Below are 12,834 nucleotides of genomic sequence, written 5' to 3' on the forward strand. Positions count from 1 at the left end.
TTGTGATTTTATGTGGAAAGGATAATGTATATGCCATGAAAAACTTGTATGTAATGAATAAGTTAAATATATTGTTTCTCCTATTATTAGCAGAAATGTTACCTTTTGACCTTCCTTTTGAGATTTTTTGGAACATTTGATGCTTCTGATAATAGTTTAATATTACTTTCTTCACATTGATTAAATACACTTCATACATCACTGAACAATGAGTAACATTCAAATAAGGCTGTCCATTGAACTGCCTGCAAAAATGATAAAGTAAAAAATTAATCTCCAAAGTAAAGTCAAGCCTGAAATTGAAATCTTTGATGCATACATTTCATAATTAGTTCATTCTGCTATATCTAAAATGCAAATACAGTGCTCTTAAAATAATTCAGGTCTTCCTGCTTGGAGCATTAATGAATTGTTCTAGCTGCTGCACCTCTGACATGGAAGGATTCTGGAGTCATTTGGCTTTTTTGTCATTTTCTTTGTTAAGTAGCTGAATTTTCCTTTTTTATAAAGTTACTTAAAATAGCCCTCCTTGCCTCTTGTGTTACTTTAACTCTTATTTCTGGCTCAGGATCCACCTACACACCAAGGGGGGAAAGAAATTCCCAGAATATAAGCAGGATCAAAGCCTAAGGACACAGTTGAGGTCATTTCCCCATTGCTCTGCTATCACCAAGTTCTGACCATTTTTTCATGGTCCAGCTGCTGTAGAATGTTCTCTAAACTACAACACTGAAATTTTCCTGTTGTGGGGGGTTGGCTGGCTTGAGGATTTTTAGCCTGTGTGCATGGTTTTCATTTTGTTTTGTATTTTTACATATTTTAGGTTGGGTTTTTTTCCTCCATAACCTCCTTGGAGACCTCAGCAGCATTAAGCCAGCAGAAGTGAGGGTTTGAGAATGGCCAAAAATGTTGTTTTCACTTGGTGTCTGACCTGAAATCCTCTGTCAGGGAAATGCTCTGTTTCCTTCCTGTAGCAACCATGGTGAGTGATAATGGAAAAAATAGGTCGTAATTGTTGTCTTTTGAGTTTTCTAACCTTAACTGCAATTTGAATACAAGTCCCTGAATCTGACTTAACCAAGTATCTGTATCATCCTTTGTATGGCTGAGTTTCTAATTTTTTGTGAAATTACTGACTGGTTACTGGACTAAAACCTTGCAAGGTGTTGAGAACTGAAAGGTTAAATCATGAACAGTGTCTGTATTAAATTAATAAGTCAATATTCTTTGTGTGTCACTTCTAAGACAATAAATCATTGCATTCAAGGGTGAAAAAACTTTAAATAAATGATGCAACTTTGCTGATGAGTGAAGAAAATTAAATGTTACACTTTGGCCCAAAGAACATGGCCTTCTTCACTGTAGAAAAATAAATCTTCTGATGTAAATGTTAAAACTCAGCTTATGAATAAGGAAAATCTTTATTTCATAGCATCTAAGCAAGAAAAATAATTACAAAAAGGAAATTTTAATGCTTATGAAACATCAGCCCTCTCATACATTCTGAGAAAACCTATTTATAATCTGATAAAAGCAGAAAGCCAAAATACTTACTTCTACTCAGATATGGTACAAATCATAGAATCATAGAATGGCCTGGGTTGAAAGGGACCCTGAAGATCACCCAGTTCCATCTCCCTTGCCATGGGCAGGGACTCCTTCCACTATCCCAGGCTGCTCAGAGCTCCATCCAGCCTGGCTTTAAACATTTCCAGGGATGGGCAACCTGTGCCAGGGCCTCACCACTCACACAGCAAAGCATTTCCCTCTAAATCTAATATGAAGCTACTCTTTCATTGTAAAGCCTTCCCCCTTGTCCTGTCACTACAGGCCCTTGTAAAAGTCCCTCTCCACTGCTCTCGCTGGCTCCTTTCAGGCGCTCGAAGGCCACGGTAGGTGACCCCAAAGCCTTCTCCTCTCCAGGCTGAACAATCCCAGTTCTCTCAGCCTGTCCTCGAGGGAGAGGTGCTCCATCCTCTGATCTTGCTGGTCTCCTCTGGCCTCACTGCAGCGGGTCCCTGTTGTTGCTGTGCTGGGAGCCCGGAGCTGGATGCGGAGCTCCGGGTGGGATCTCCCAGAGCAGAGCAGAGCACAGGGGCAGGACCCCTCCCCAGCTGCTCTCACGCTGCTTTGGGTGCAGCCCAGGCTGGGATTGGCTTTCTGGGCTGCAGAATGCTGCTCATGTCCAGCCTCTCACCCACCAGCACCCCACGTCCTTCTCCCCAGGGCTGCTCTGGATCTGCTCACCCCCAGCCTGGACTGGTACCAGGGGCTGCCCTGGCCCAGGTTCAGCACCAGCACCTGGCCTTGTTAAACCACAGGAGATTTCCATGGGCCACTGCTTGAGCTTGTCCAGGTCCCTCTGGATGGCAGCCTGTCCTTCAGGAGGGTCAGCTGCACCACTCACCTCATGCATCTCCAGCCCTCTTACGAGATGTAATACTTGTGTGTGAGTTTTGTTTGTAAATTAGAATACCTGGCCTGAGGAATTAGAAGGGTTCAAGCTAATAGGAACAAATTGGGAATAGAGCAGGAGACTGTAGGCACCGTAAATCTTGTTTGGAGCTGGAGAATTTTTGTTCTGTGTGGAATTTTTTGCTTTGGTTATTTTATTTTTTTTGGCCATCACAAGATTAAATTGTAATCCTAAGTATCTGTGTGAAGAAAAAGAAAAACCAAACTGTAAAAAACAAAAAGATTGATAAGTTACTGTTATTATTTGTGTTGTAGTGTGTTGGTGTGTTGTGGGTTTTTTGGTATTTTTTTGGTAGGGGTAGAGGGTTTTTATCTACATTTATTTTGGAATGATCCGGATTTGTAAAGTGATTTTTGTTGTTGTTGTTGTTTGTTTGTGTTTTGTTTTGTTTTTCTTTTATTTTGGGTAATGATTTGGTGGTTTTGTATTTTTTGTAGACTATGGGTAAATTTTTTTTGATGTTACATATTCTACATTTGAAATATATTTTTTTGGTGAGTTTTGTTATTGTTTTTGTGGGATCATTGTTGAGGAGTTAGATGGAGAGTTGTGAGGGGTTTTTTTTTTGGTTTTTGATTTGTTGTTTTTACAAGTTTTTTGAATTTTTTTTCACAAGGTGTTTGTTTGGATTGTTTTTATACATTGAGGAGTGTTTATCTTGTTGTAAGTTTTTATTATTTGAGGTAAGATTGGTTGTGGACTGGGTAAGGTATTAATTATGTGTTTGTATTTTGTGGGTTTAGATTCTGCCTTAGTTTGTATATAGTAGGAGTTTAGAGAGAGCACATGTTGGAATAAGACTGGAATAGGACCATCAGTTTCTCCATGTTTTTCTCTATTACTAATTCTAAACAACTTCCACAGGACACACCTCAGGCCACAGCATCAATGTAAGAGCCAAGGATTTGTAAGTAGTTGTGGCATGCACTGTTATTTTTCTCAGCAGCCACCTCAAGAGTGAACCTCTAAAATTTTAAGAAATCTCCCTGTACTCAATGACATAATTCCCATTAATCTTTAACCAACCCCACCATTGCAAAATAAGAGCATTATGCTTGTTTCAGCATTTTACTATGCAAGTTCATTGAAATTAAGCTTTCTAGTGTGAAACAGAAGTTGACGCCTTGTGCAGGCTGCCCCAGAGGAGAGGCTGGGCAGAGCTACAGAATACAGCAGGGATTCATTCCAAGGATCTCCTCCATGGATGCACCTTGGGCAGCACCAGAGCCCAGCCAGGGCTGCACCCAAGATGAACCCAAATGGCCCCAAAATGCACGAGCGCTGCCGGGGTCTCTCCCTGGGCTCAGCTCTGCTCCATGTGCACATTGCAGTTCAGTGTCCAGTTCCAGCTGCAGCCCCTGCAGTCCCATCCTGCTTGTTTTTCTCTCTGCAGCCCACGGGCTTTGTGCTCTTGGGCTGAGATTGGGATCATTTGTCCTTGGTGCCCAGCTGGAGCAGGAATTGTTTTGTCTCCCTGCTCTGTGCACAGAGCTCACCATCCCACAATATGAAGCTCAGGAAACACACACTAAAGCAGCACTAAAGAATGTGAAAAAATATAAAAGCTGCAACCTGAGGCATCAAGGTAGCCCAGCTTTTCTGGAAACAGCTGAATTGTTGTAACAGCAGAATTATGCAGAGGGCAGTGAAAATCGAGGAGGACCTGGAGGAAGCAGCTGCACTTCCTGCATGGAGCAAGAGATGGCAATATTTTCTTATGTGTTGGGAGAGTTAGATACAGTATCTCACTCTAAAAAAAATTTATAAATCATACATAGGCACTTCTTGGAACCCAGCATAAAAGTTGGTTCTCAGAAACTCAGTGCATGTATGACCTGTCAATAAATGTTAGTTTTAAGAGCAGACTGCCATGTGAAAATGCCTTTTTTACATATCCAGACCTTGAATATAAAATAACCCAGACCCTTCCCTGCTACGGGTACTCTCTGGGTTTAATTACTCCGTGGCCTTTCAGCCCAGAAGATGATATGATGTGAACGAGTAGCAGGGCAAAGATGCTCCCTGAGGAGCGTTGTTAATAGAAGAGATTTTACCTGTTTAGAAAAGATGCAGTACACAGGTCTGTGGGAGGTGAAGAGGCTAATTTAGCTACTTGCTGAAAAAGACTCCATAAATTCCCTGTGCAGAACTGCACAGGTACTTGGCCTTTGCATGTGAGCACGAGGAACAAAATGAAAGGCAAGCCTTGGGAGTGTCCAGAAAACACACGGCAAGCCAGGAGAGCATGACTCCTTCCAGCATCCCCTGGGAGATGCCCAAGGGAGTTGCCATAATTTCTGCTGCCTTGTCCATAAAGCAGACCAGCTGGGAGATCAATCTCACAGCCAGTGTTCCTCTAGTATTTCAAATTAATAAAAAGTGAGCTTCTCCTGTCTCTGACATGGAGGGCAGTAAATCACACATGGGACTGCAGCTGCTCCACTGCCAGCTTCCAGCACATCAGAAAGAACCCTGGGCTCTGGGTCACAGAAGAATTATTTTCTAGTATTAACATACCAATACTGGAGAAAAAAAATTATAAATTTTATATATATATATATATACACACACACATAAAAATTAATCCTTAGATGAAGGACACTGAATGTGTTCACTGCAGAGCATATTTTGCACCAAATACAATTTTATCTTTTCTGGTTTATTTTCTCAAGCAATTTACATGCCAAATCAAACTCACAAAGTGAGTTCTTGCTTTTTAGTGCACAAATACTCCTGGCAAGAAAACACTGGTGAAATTGATCATAGGATGGATTCCCAAAAGACAAGAATGAAGAATTGTTTGAGGTTATGAACTGGTAAAAGTCACAAGAAAACAATGGCCTTATACTTTCTTTGGAATAATTTCCCATGCAGTTTCTCTTCTTTTGCTTTTCTGTTTTTCTTTTTAAATACAAGCTTCTAATTCTATCTCTCTGTCCACAAGATTGCATCATACTTACTCTTCTAATATAGTTTAAGAAAGTTTCAGTAAAAAGTAGAAACTCTGAATAGTAATGTTTGTATAAAACTATCAACATTTCAAGTTCACAGGGTGTTTTATCAGCATAAAATTAAGCTGTTTATTCAGATCTCATAGGTCTATGCAAGATTTTAAAAAGTGCAACCCAGTGGTTTGAGTTCAGATAATAGCACAATCCCTGCCTTCCCTGTTTTAGGGATTGGGGGTTTCTGCCCTGGGTGTTAGGGCTGAGGTTCTGTCTCAGGTTGGAAATGCAGGATGTGTCTGGGGGTGTGTGCTCTGTCCCCCTCTGTCAGAGCTGGGGCAGTTCTCTCTGTCCATGGGGCAGTTTTCTCTTTATCTCTCCCACAGCCAATCCTCCCTCCAGGAGATCTCTGCTGTCCATGGCCAGGGAGTGTCCCTGCAGGGCTGATCAAATTCCAGCATCCCATGGGGAGATGCTCTGCCCAGGGCAAGAGCCAAGCATTCCTACCTGGATACAATCTGAGCCTGGAACAGCCCAGCAGCCTTTGCCCCCTGCATTCCCAGAGGAGCAGCTTTCTCCTGCCCTGCATTCCCAGAGGAGCAGCTTTCTCCTGCCCTGCATTCCCAGAGGAAGAGCAGGCCCATCTCCAGCAGCCCTGGAGCTGCAGAGGAAAACTCCCCCCTTGTGCAGGATCCCTGCTCCAGCAGAAGCACAGCTGGCACTGCAGGAGGGCTGAGCCCCCATGGGATGGGACTGTGCCACCACTCTGACCCACAGGGCTCAGCTTCTGCTCTCACTCTGGCAGTGTTGTTTTGTATTACTGCATTTTATTTTTTTTTTTCCCTAATAAGAATTGTTATTCCTGCTCCCATATCTTTGCCTGAGAGCCCTCCTTAATTTCAAAATTATAATAATTCAGAAGGAGGGGGTTTGCATTTTCCATTTCAAGGGAGGCTCCCGCCTTCCTTAGCAGACACCTGGCTTTTCAAACCAAGACAAGTGTCCAGGCTGCAGCAGCCAGACCAGCTGTACAAAGACAAGGACAATTCAAAGTATTGCACTGGCCTGTGTGTTTAAGCCCCAGAGTTATGAACACAAACTCTTCACTATTTCTTAGAAAATTAATGCAACATTACGGATGGTTGTCTGGCTGGCCTTTATTGTGTTTGGGAAAGAATCGGGTTTAATGCTTTAATAGGTCTCCAATATTCCCCTGTCATTTCCTTACTTTATTAGGCACTATTTCCTGCAAAGAGTCTCACAAATGAATTTGAGGAAAGCTAATGTGCTGCTCTAATGACAGATTGCTTTCAGGGCTGATCTCAAGGAACTTTCTTCCCATCTCACTAATGAATCACAGTCATTCAATAGTGGCCTGTTGGATAGATATGGGAAGTGCTCTCTGCTTTAAAGCTTTCCCAACATGAGGAATGATCTTAGGGCCACAATATCATCAAACAAAAATAGGATATTGTCACAGAGGCTCCGATTAGTATTATTATAATGAAGCCAGGCATTATGTCCTTCAAAAAACAGAGAGAAAACATCAGCATGTATGCACTATTTGCCTTTAATCAGAGACACACTGACAATGCTCAAAATGCCAATAGTTTTATAGATTGCTGTGCACTTTAATACTTTTTCCTCTGCCTTTTTTTTCCCTTAAGAGATGAAATCCACAGCAGCAGCATGACAGAAGATATATTAAACCAGTCAGTGAAGCCATGAAGAGAGAAACTCTGTCTTTCAGCAGTAACAGCAGAAATTCAAAGTAGGTTTCAGGAACAGAGAAAAGTGTCTGACTCCAACAGCAGCATTCTCTCTGCATCTCCTGTAAATCAAAACTATTCCATAATATTGAGGATTTATATGCCCTGGACTATATTTTCAAGTTCTTCCACACATTTCTGATAAACCAACTCTTAATTATATCTCAACTCGTTTAACGATTTTGCAAAAACTAGATTTCAAAGAAAACTCATCAGAGTTCACATATTTAATACTCACTAATTAATTAAAATATTTTTACCCTAGCCGCTTTTTGATTCTTATTCTCAAAGAAAAAAAAAAAACAAAAAGAACCACACGCTCTTACGTTTTTCTTCTGTAGGATTCAACATAATTTTTTCTGGATATCAAATCTTTTTTTTTTTTTTTCCAGAGACAACACTCTGTGGCTGTTATTATTAAAAACACTTCATTTTGAGCTGGCCACCACAGTGTGTGTTGCATGAACTGTATCACTGCAGAACTGCTGCTGCAATTCTTTGTGTTTAACCAGTCAAGCTTCCACTGTGTTATAGGGTCATGGAATCATTTATGTTGGAAAAGATTATCAAGTCCAGCCCTTACACTCACAATTATTCTTTTTGAGAAAATAACTATGGTCAGATTGCTCTTACAGGTAATGGAAGCAAAAAGAAAGGCTAACAGAAATACTGGAATGTATGAATTAATAAAAATGTGAAGATATTTTCTTGATCACATCACACAGAAGCAGCTTTAATTGATGTAAGGATAGAAAACTAACTTGGTAAAAGTAGTTTTCCTGATGCTAATTTGGGAATTATGTCCACCAGGCTCTGCTGGTAGGACACAGGGAGAGATGGCTTTTGCATCACTTGATTTCGTGCTTTTTGGGGGGTTTTGCACTTAGTAGTGTCTTTATCTCAGTTCATGAGGTTTTCCTCACTTTTTTCCATGCTGTTCTCTCCCCAACCCCACTGTGTGGGGATGAACTGCTGGCTGGGGTCAGCCTACTCCAACATGTTTCAGATCTGGTACAGCAAAGGAGTAGGAACCACTCCAACTTAAAATCCCTTTAGACTAATCGGATTTTCTGCTGAATTTGACCTAGTGATTTTTATTTTATTTTATTCTATTTTACTCTTTTAGTCCTAAAGCAGCAGCTGCATTTTGCAAAGTCCTAAATTCCATGTGATTACCTGTCCATATTTCATATAACAAGCTGCCAGGCAAAATGAAGGTGGTGTTCAAATGACTTTTTTTCCCCCTGAGGGTCTGATGTTATTTTGAAATGTGAACTGTGTAATTCTGTATACCAGTATTTTCTTTAATTTCTGTCATTGTATGGCACTTAAAGAATGCTTTCCATGGTGGAGGCAGACTCTTCTCGTCCAGTATAAAATATTGTGCCTTTAAAAATAACAACTGGGAATACCAAGGAAAAATAGCAAGGGTCTGTGGGGTTTTTTACTGTAGTAATAGGATATTTTTGCAGGGCAGGGATCACATATATCTAAATGATATAGGGAACAGAGTTAATGACAAATATTTCCTTCTCTCCTAGTCTGAAAAGATAGCCACTACATGGTAATTGTGAAAATCCCAGACACTGAAAACCTGTGACCTCCTGGGGAAGACTCAAACAAGAAACTTTTTAGGACTGTCTTCAAATTTGCTCATTCCATCAAAAAAAAGGTATCTCCTTCCAGTTCTCTAACACACTGACATTTTTATGTTTTTCTCCCATGAACAGAATTTGTTACTGTAGGAAATAGCAGGAATGGTTATTCATTTGAGAGTGAACTGGGAAAATTCAGAGGTATTCCAGAATTGCGTTTGAGACTTTGAAAGAGAAAATAATCACTCCTATCATTGTAGAGTTCTGAGTCAGATCAAAACCAGAAATACTCATTTTACACCTAGAGAACTGACTTTTACCTACATTAATTTACCCTCTAAAGGACAGAAGAAAGGGGAGTTTGTTTGGGGACCATCCCCTGTGGCTGAAGGCATTCAAAGATAATTCCACATTACCATTAATTTCTGCCCCTGAGATTGTCCTGCAGTGAGGATCAAAACCTGGTGACAGAGGATTCATAAAAGCAGCACCCAGAATGAGTTTTTGCCTAAAAATATCCAGCTGAACAAGTGGGATCTCCTCCAGCTGAGTTAGTGTTGCTTTGTGCTACACAAATTTGCTGTTGACCTCTTTGGTGTCACAGGCTGTGAAAGGACAACAGCCACATTCAGGACACAAGTGTGAAGGGAAAACTAAAATTGTGGTGCTGGTGAAAAAGTGACTGCAGTGGGCATTGCAGGTAAAAAACCAAAATCTCAAAGTTTCAGTTAACTCTTGTTTTTGTGTGTGAAGAGGCATATAGATTGTTTTTCTTACCTATAGTATTTTGTTATGGAGCCAAAATAAGATTATTTCCAAATAAATGCTTGAAACTATCTGTGGAAGCCCTTTACCTTGATTCTTTATTTTCTTAAAAATAAATAACTCTATTAGGAAAAAAATAACTCTATTAGAAAATATATTAACATTGGACAAGCATACTGTTTATTTTTGTATTTTAATAGCATCTCTTTGGACTGGGTTGCACTGTCTACAGATATTACTTGGAAATTTTTGTGAAAAGTTGAAGGGAATACACTTAGAAGGCCAGAATTCCACATCATCCAGAGCACTGATGTGCCTAATTTGAAAGCATAATTAATGTCACTGTATGTACAAATTGTACTGGTTGCTGCCTAACTGACCATTACTTTTACAAATTTTTAATCTATGTACACAACTGCAGTCATTGCACAGGTTAATTAAATGCTATTGAAAATCAGATTTGGTGTAAAGGTTAGTTATATTAAATAAATATCAGGCTACTTAGGAATTATTAATTGATCAGTATTGAATGCAAGATGATATACATTTCAGAACAGGCTTCTGATGAATTTTTATGATACTACTGTTAATCATTTTTATTACATACTTGATAGAACTGAGAGTATGTAAAGATTGATTGCTCTTAATGCCATTGAAATAATTGGAAGAAGAAGAAGAAGGCTCCCCAGGCAAGGCTTAGCTCAGGAAGAACTTGGGCAATGCCTGGACTCCAACTCAGCATTTTCTGGGGTTCCATAAAATGGTTCATGGATCCATTTTATATTCTGGTTGTTGGAATCTGAAATGCAGGGAACTCTCAGGACTTTGGGCCTCTGAGCCAAAGCTTAGAATTAAACACAGGATTTGATCTGAGACCTTGGAAAAGGCTCCCAAACTGAGGTGCTAGAGGGGAGAATGTGGATTTAGAGTTTAAAGCAGAGATGCATTAAGCTAAGTAAAGTTTAGAGCTTTAGGCTTAAAGATATAGAAAAATAAAATTAGTTACAAAGGCAAACAAGGAGTTCAGAAGGCAGTGCTGTAGGTTTGTGTGCCATAACATGATTGGCTAAGAAAGCTTACACTTTAACATGGGTCCATATGACAAAATATGTAAGGATTGGGTCAAAAGTATAAATATTCTTGCTGGCAGTGTTTTATTGGTCAATAAATCCTTAAAAGGTCTTGTAACTGAGGGTCTTGTGACCTTCTGAGCCACGCAGTGAAGATGTGAGCTGAACTCACCCTTCCTGCCTATGCAGAAGATATAAAAAATAAATCACATCATCAAAAACGACTCAGAGATCCCATCTCTAATTTATTCAAAATTCCTTCAAGAATCCCCAAAGCTGGTCCATTGAAAGAGTAATAAAATGGAAACAAATATGTGAGGATAGCTAAAAGATTAGTGGCAAATACAAAAATACAAAGGAATTTAATGTTAAATTCACAATTATGTTTTGGATGATTAGTTATAAGATGGGTTGGCAGTCCAGTAAGTTCAGATTATTTAATTCCATTTACATTACATTACATATTTAATTTTTAATGACAACCATCCCCAAATATCATCGCAGTTATTGAAAGTTTTAAAGTTGAATTTGTACAATCAATGCCAGGATTTAGATACCACAGAGGTGGTGGCTCAGAAGTCAGCAACTTGTTCCATACAGTACCACTGAATGAATTACACTCAAGACCTGTGGACAGACAATAATGGAGGAGAAAGACCAGAAATGAAGTTTTTCTGTCTTTGTTAAATACATAACTGAACAATAAGAGAGAACAATATTTCTTTTTGGATTTTGTCTATCTGTCCTCATTAGTTTTAAATGTATAATAACCTATTTCATGGAGTGAAGAGATTTCTGACCAGCCCTGCTGTGTTTTGTGTTTTAACAGGCTCCTGAGAGTGGGACAACAATAATCAGCCCCTGTGACTTCTTCAGTGGCTGCTTTAGCAATTAAAGTCTGCCATAAAAACAGGGGATGGACAGCATGTGCCCTTTATTAAACCAAGGACCTGAAGAGTGAAGTACTCAGTGTAACACTTCTTTTTTTTTTTTTGTGTGGCTTCCTTGGTTTTCAGTGTCTTCCATTTTCAACCCCTTTTTCATGCACCAAAACAAGTGCCTTGCTGTTTCTGTTGCAGTGCAGTGAGTGCTGCACACCTCAGTTCCTCCTGTACCTTTAAAAATCTCCACCAAAAGTTATATTTTAACCCTCTAAGCAATTCCTGCTTCACAGTGATTAGATCCACACCTACTCAATTGATAATATTTTTTTTCCTTTCCTAATTTCTTTTTCCAGTTCCTAAGCAATGTTCACTCCTACTTTTTCCATCCCTGGCTAGCTGCTGCCCTGTTGAAACTCTGAAAATCAACACCATTTACCTCGCTGGTAAAAATGATGAAGTTCAATAAGAGGTGATAATAAAAGGAAGATTGTGAGGTAGTTATCACTCTGTAGGGATAACCAGGAACAGCAGGGATTCCTGACATATCAAAAACTGCCAATGTCACTTCTTTTTTATGCTTTTGCTAGCAAAACTGAATCGATGGGCTAAGAATGTATACACTGATTTTAATGAGTGCCGTGCTGCCTGGAGAATTAATAGATGGGGAAGGAGTTAAACAAACACAAGCTGTGATGTTGGAAAGAACTGTGATTTGGTGTATCAAAAATGAGTTCAAAAGAGAGGGAAATCTAGAAAGGGAAAGCCAAAAAAAACCCCACCCAAACAAAAAAAAAGAAAAAAAACCAAACCAACCAAAAAAACTAACAAAAAAACAATCCAAGAGGAAAAGAAACACTTTAAGAACCAAGGGGCAATCTCTCTTTAATTTCGCAATGTTGAATAGTTTGCCTGGCATTGATGTGCTATAGAATATGAATGTAAACCCTGTTTGGGACTACTCACTTCAAATAAAAACAACACTGCAATTTTCAAACTCCACATTTAATATTTTTGAGTGCAGGGAGTCTTATTCTGTGTGTGGAGGGCAGACTGATACTGCAGATAACAAAATTACCTGTGCAGTGACTTATTCCACCCATTTGGTAGCAGAGAAGATGGTTTTTTTGCATTTTTGCAGATTTTCTCCCGCCCCCAAAAGGACTTTGGAGACTCCTTAATATTGTGCAGTGTTAAATTTTGAATTCTAGGTAATTTTAAAATAAATTAGACACAAATTCCTGTGCTGGTGTTGTTCACAACTTCAGATTAAAGTCAAATTATTGGCATTAACAGTGGGAGACTTGGCTACTTGAAAGATCCTCTGCTCTTT

General features: G+C 39.5%; 1 long non-coding RNA gene across 2 annotated transcripts; it reads left to right on the forward strand.

Annotated features, from left to right (window-relative positions):
• Positions 1–833: 833 nt before the first annotated feature.
• Positions 834–11,607, forward strand: LOC135302192 (uncharacterized). Of its 2 annotated transcripts, none has more exons than XR_010363889.1 (4): positions 834–982; positions 7,089–7,192; positions 8,732–8,862; positions 11,450–11,607. It is a non-coding gene; the product is annotated as an uncharacterized LOC135302192 (long non-coding RNA). The 2 variants fall into 2 exon arrangements; XR_010363890.1 differs by lacking the exon at positions 11,450–11,607 and adding an exon at positions 9,129–9,195.
• The last annotated feature ends 1,227 nt before the right edge of the window (positions 11,608–12,834 follow it).

The sequence above is a fragment of the Passer domesticus genome, chromosome 6, assembly GCF_036417665.1.
Source record: "Passer domesticus isolate bPasDom1 chromosome 6, bPasDom1.hap1, whole genome shotgun sequence".
In the NCBI taxonomy this organism is placed as follows: domain Eukaryota; kingdom Metazoa; phylum Chordata; class Aves; order Passeriformes; family Passeridae; genus Passer; species Passer domesticus.